The sequence below is a fragment of the Tamandua tetradactyla genome, chromosome 4 (assembly GCF_023851605.1).
Source record: "Tamandua tetradactyla isolate mTamTet1 chromosome 4, mTamTet1.pri, whole genome shotgun sequence".
Lineage (NCBI taxonomy): Eukaryota > Metazoa > Chordata > Mammalia > Pilosa > Myrmecophagidae > Tamandua > Tamandua tetradactyla.
The window spans coordinates 74,893,543-74,898,786 of NC_135330.1; the positions used below are offsets into that span (position 1 = coordinate 74,893,543).

Consider the following 5,244-nt stretch of genomic DNA (forward strand, 5'->3'; position numbering starts at 1 on the left):
AAAACTGATACGACATGGTTATTCATATGAGAAAAAGTTATCCCAAAGGGCATTAAAGCATTTGTCTAGTGTCCTCTGAGCTAATTTATACCTTCCCAGTTAGAAAAAAGAAATTGATATTGAGCTCCATCTCTCACCTACTCTTTCTGCAAGAGATATTCTGATTCTTCATTGCTGTTGAAGCTCTAATTTTTATAAAGCGTCCCAAATTTCTAATTTTACTTTATGTGTAAGCATCGCCAGTTTAGGCACTGTTTTTATAACCTGCTGCTATTCAGCTGCCATTAATAGAAGGGAATCCCTATTGTTGATGCTTTTATTTATTTTTTTTTACATGGGCAGGCACCGGTAATTGAACCCGGATCCTTGGGCATGGCAGGCAAGCACTCTTACCTGCTGAGCCACCGTGGCCCGCCCTGTTGATGCTTTTTGTGTAGCTGTTCTTCCAGGACTTTGATCTTTAGCCTCATGATTGCATACCCACATTTTAACTAAATGATTACACGAGTCCTTCTGCATTCAGATAAGTAATTTTACTATAATAATATATGATAAGGCTATTTATTTGAAATTTCAGTAACAAAGGATTTGGTTAGGCAAAATCAATCGGAGCCATGGGTAAATTAAACATGAAAATTTACAAAAAAGCTGAAGTTCATTATAAACATGATTCTTTTCTTTGCTAATCATTAATACCAATCACTACTCCATTTTAATAAATATATAGTAAGTGCCTATTTGTGCCCAATACTTCTCTAAGCACTTAGAGGAAGACAAGGATGATTAAGATATGCCTCTGACTCAAGGAGTTTAATAAAAATGCATGTTTTATTAAACATCTGTTAGTGGCAATTTGATTTTAATATCTTTCCAAATTAGTATGCATTTGTATATATATTTACACAAATATGTATCAGCCCATCGTTCATTCATTCATTTATTCATTCATTCACCTTCAGTTTAGATTTCAATAGAAGTGGGTTTCTAAGACTCCAAGGTGACTACTTCAGTCAAAGTTGGGTTTCAAGGAGCCGCTCAGTCTTTGCAACAAGTAGCTTCCGGCCTTTCCTAATTGCCCAATGCAGATACCACTACTTTTGCAGTCCAACCTTATATATCTATGACTTTTCTCTTTTTCATTTTTGTTGCCATGTTTTTTCCAGGGCTTCCCTGCCCTATCTGCAGAGCTCTCCGCAATGGCAGTCACCAGACCACCTCCAAGCTTGTCGCCCATCACAGCCTGTACTCCTTTGGTCAAAGCTCTCACATTCTCCTAATGATAAAAACTTTTGTAAACTACATTTTCAATATTTTTTTGTCTTTTACTTCTGCCTGGATGCACTTTTATTGCATTGCCATCTGTATTATTCTCTAGGAGTATAGAAGAGAATAAAAGGTCAAAGGATCGGTTCCAGGAAAAGGATGACAGTATAGCATAATCCTTCAGGACACGCCATGCAGATTGAGGTTGGTCTGGTGCCCATGAGCCATCATGAATTCTTGCATATATCCATAAGCTGTCAGCAGTTCTTCTGATGTTGGAGGTCAAAGGGGATCTTCATCCTCTCTACATTTTATGATATTAATTCCAAGGGTAGCTTCTAAACCATGTCTTGGAATGTCTTGACAAACTAGTGACCCAGGTAGGATGTGACTCCTCACTTGACCTATTGGTAGGTATGCCAGTTTGAAAGTTGTATGTACTACAGAAAAGCCTTGTTTTTATCTTAATGCAATCTTGTGGAGGTAGCTGTTTCTTTTAATACTGATTCAATAATGTGTGTTGGAAACTTTTCAGTATATTATCTCCAAGGAGATGTAGCACACCCAGTTGTGATTAGCTGAAGATCATTCCAGGTGGGACTTGATTAGTTCACTGAAGTTCTTTAAAAGGGGAAAAATTTTGGAGAGAGCCAGAAAATACAGAAATGACAGAGTCAACAGAAACTCCACATCAGAGCTGACACAGATGCTGACACTCGAAGAACAGAAACACAGATGTTTGGAGATACTTGGAGCCCAGCAGACATCACCATGAGATGTTAAAACAAGCCAGAACCTAGAGAGAGCCAAGGGAACCCAAGAGATGAAAGCCAGCCCTGGAGAAGCAAAATGAGGAACCTCCACAGGAACAGAGGCTGAAAGCAAAGGAGCCCAGGGGCAAAGGACGAGTAGATGCCAGCCATGTGACTATGCAGCTGACAGAGGTATTCCTGACCCATCAGCTTTCTTTGAATTAAGGTATCTTTCCATGGATGCCTTAGTTTGGATCTTTTTATAGGCTTAGAACTATAAATTTGTAACTCATTAAATTTCCTTTATAAAAGCCACTCCATTTCTGGTATACTGCATTCCAGCAGCTTTCAAGCGAACACAGTAGAAAACCAATACAAGTCTTCCTTGCCTTGGTAAAGACAAAGGATGGCATCACCAGACCTGGGCAGCCACATAAGCAGAGGCCAGGGTCCATGTACAGAGTATGGAAATGCTTGGTGTGACCAGGTGTGGCAGACACAGACACTTTCTTTTTTCCTATGATGGTGTTGATTGTTGAGCTCTTCTCAACATTAGGGTAGCATACCAGTCCAACAGTATGTTGCCTATCTTTCACCTTCTTTCCCGTGTGTAGCGCTTAAAGATCTCCAGTAATTTCCTCTCTGATACCAAATGGCTAATACTGAGTGTTTGGCTTTTCTGTGACATTTTCCTGCCTTGAGCCTCAGAATCCACAGTACAGCTTGTCCTTCCAGTCCTGACCACAAGAATCTTCTTTAAGGTCACAATAATTTTCTGAACATATCTGATAATCTTCTTCCTCCTCCTGACAGTTGTCATACTCACTGCTACCTTCCTCACTGGAAGCATCTTCACTAACTGAGAGAGAATCCCTGCCTGGGAGGTGTTCTATCTCAGGGTCATCAAATTCAGAGTTTTCAAACTCAGTTGAGTTGGCTTCACCAGGACCTCCATTAACTTGTTCTTTAGTGTCACCACTCAGTTAAATAGTGCATTAGTTAGGGAAACAGAACCCTAGCAAAACAGAACCAACAGGATATAACTGTAAATATGAGATTTATAAAGGTGTCTCACACAGTCATGGGGATGCAAGAGTCCGAAATCCAAAGGACAACCTTGAAGCTGGCAACTCCAATGAAGGGTCTCGATGAAATCCACAGGGGAGGCTCACGGGCTGAAGAAGCAGTGAAAAGTCTCTTTTCTCCATTACAAGTCTTCAACTGATTGGATCAAATCCAACTGATCTGATTCTCTTGTTTGTGGAAGACATGCACTGAGTTGATCGCAGATGAAATCAGTCATAGCTGCAATCAGCTGACTGATGATTTAATACATCAACCTTCCGGTTTTATCAACCAGCCACAAAATATCCTTGCAGTAGTGATTAGACAGTGCTTGCCTGACCAGACAGCTGAACACCATCACCTGGCCAAGTTGATACCTGAACTCAATCATGACAAATGGCTTCAGCCAAAGCTGACCAGAAAATAACGTTGACACCTTCTGTTTCAAAGTACGTGGCCCAGGCAATCTTCTGCTCTGTAATCAACAAGTCAGCCTTATTTATCAAAATAACATTCTTCTTATCATCATCTATTTCTTTTATGTAACATTTCAAATTCTCCCATCAAAACTGGAGAGGGTTCCAAGCATCTGCTATCTGGGCCATGATACCACTTCTCTCAATGACCTTCTGGAGCTGATGCCCAAAGTCCAAATTTCTTCCAAATAGAGTAAATGTCAACTTTTGTTCCTCTTCTACACAAACAAGTTAACATCTCCACTCTAGAAATTTATCTTTCTCTGCCTATTTGAATTTTTCTGGAGTCGTCGTTTGGTCCCAGTTTGGTCTCCTTGCTATCCACAAGAACAGTTTGTTTTCTTCCTGGAGCTTCTTAATTCTCTGGCCCTCTTCAAAAGAGAGAAGTCAAGTTCTAGCCTCAGGAAACACAAACTTAATATTAAGCTTCTCAGCCACAAATTCTGTTCCTGCAAGTTCTGCAGTTACAAGGAAGCCATCAGGGGAGCTCTGTTCAGTCACGGGGTGAAGATTAAGGCAAGCCCAGTCATAGACATCATTTAGTTCACTCAGGAGTGATCTGGCATCATTGTGCCGATGGCTCACTGAGTCTGATTGTGAATAAGGGCCCAGACCTGTGACTCTCATTCAACCCATAGCAATACAGAAGAAGCATTTCTTTAAAAGACTGACCCCCTTGCAAAAAAAAAAAAAAAGAAGAGCTCAAGACTCTATGGGAATGAATAGAAATTTGGGGGTAGGAGAACTCTATGGTGATTAAGTCAATGTCTTCATCTCTTAACTAAAGACAAGCCACATCATAAGTGGAGGGTTTAAGTTATGAAGCAAAGGGGAAAGTACGTGTATTAAAAATGACCTTCAAAGGTGTCATGTTGGAGACTATTTTACCATCCTGTTGAAAGGTCCAACACACTCATTTTCATCAACTATCTTTTTGCCACCTTTTCTACTGTCTTCCTATCCTTTAAACTTGTTCATATGCCAGTCATCCTGTCATCTCTCTCTCTTGTCTACCCGTTATAGGCGCTTGTGATTCACTTTAACGTTTAAATATTGAGGTGAAGAATGCAGCCCATTTCAGCTGTTGCTGTTTACCTTAGCTTTAATTCTACATATATTGGGCAGTGCACTGTTGGCTCAGTGGTAGAATTCTTACCTCCTGTGCCAGAAACCTAGGTTCGATTCCCAGAGTCTGCCCATGCCAAAAAAAATAATAAAATAATAATAATAATTCTACAAATGTTAACTGAGCATCCTTGCCCCATACTTTGAGATAAGTGCTGAGAACACAGAGATAAACTAAATAACTCCTGAACTCAAGCATTTTATAATCCAGAGGCACAATTTTCACTGTTATTATCTTTCTCCCTCTTTGATCCCTTCAAAGTTTTCACAATTTGCGTCTCACCATATTACTCTGAGCTTTGCTCTCCATCATACTACAAAGCTACCACATTCACTGCATTGACCTTACTGCTTTTAATTTTGCATCCTATCTCAAAATACTGGTCCCGGGTCATTCACACTTCTAGCAATATCCCCTCTCAACCCCAGAAAGCCATCCACTTGGTGGCAGGATTGGTGGCCACCTTGGTTTCTCTCTTTCAGGTTATGTCATCATCCAGACTACCCTTATGGCTGATACCCTGTTGTTTGGTTCCATTTGTTTTTTGTAATTAATGTAAATG

The 5,244-nt window shown here is 40.2% G+C and overlaps 1 pseudogene; it reads right to left on the reverse strand.

Moving 5' to 3' along the window:
* Nucleotides 1-1,006: 1,006 nt before the first annotated feature.
* LOC143680295 (large subunit GTPase 1 homolog pseudogene) lies at nt 1,007-4,183 on the reverse strand (annotated as a pseudogene).
* Nucleotides 4,184-5,244: the final 1,061 nt, after the last annotated feature.